Here is a 957-nt window from a genome sequence, read left to right on the forward strand (position 1 = left end):
AGAAGCATCCACTTGTCCAAGATTTTCTTGGTTCTCTTGACTAGAAATAGTTGTATCTCAGTGGCTGCTTGAGACCAGGGAGGACTTCCAACACATCTTCACCAAGGATCCTAGGCTCTGCTGTCAGCAGCCCCAAGCTCCAGGGACCACTGTCTTGGTGTCCCACTGGGCTAGTAGAAGGCCCTGCCCTCTTCTCAAAGGAGTCCCCTGCACTGTGCAGGAGCAGACTGAAGGCTAGAGGGAAGTGGCATCTCCCTGCAGAGATGAGGACGGCTCTAGGACCCAGGACTCCCTGCTCCCTCAGCAGCTGCCTTTTCTGGGATCCAGTGCTGAGCTGGGTGGCCTGTCTCTCTTGGTGTCTGTCCCTGTGTCTCCTCTATTTGTTTGCATCTCTCTCTCACAGCACACACACACACACACACACACAGAAGCACATTTATTTCCCACCTAGTGAATGACAACATACTTTCAACTCCAGATGGAGAAGTTTTGAGAGATGTTAAAGGTCGAGGAAGGACCAACTAAACAAACCCAATGAGAAAGCTATGGGTCTTTGCTCCCCCACCGCCCCCGTGCCACGCCCTCCCCCCCCTCCCCCGTGCCCCCCGCCCCCATGGAGATGTGAAGTTATCCCTGGGTCCCAATCATGAAAACACCCCAGGATTTGATGCTTGCGTTGTGCTTTATTGATGTCTTTGCAAAGTGTTGCTGTGGAAGGAAGCATGGGAGAGAGGGCTAGAATCCAGCCGTGCCCAGAGGTAAGAGCCCAGCTGCCAGGTGTTGCCATGGGAACAGTAGACCACTCCTCAGCTCTGAAGAGCTACCTTCTTGACCCTTTCTGACCTTCTAGACACCAACTTCCTCTGACCCCAAGCAGCTAGGGCCTCTCAGTGGGGCGGCTTGGACTTCCCCAGGCAGGCTGCCTAGCCAAAGTTGGAAATTGGCCTTGACAGTGCT

The sequence above is a fragment of the Echinops telfairi genome, unplaced genomic scaffold (genome assembly GCF_000313985.2).
Source record: "Echinops telfairi isolate 266 unplaced genomic scaffold, ASM31398v2 ScPeMD7_7472;HRSCAF=8510, whole genome shotgun sequence".
NCBI classification, from domain to species: Eukaryota; Metazoa; Chordata; class Mammalia; order Afrosoricida; family Tenrecidae; genus Echinops; species Echinops telfairi.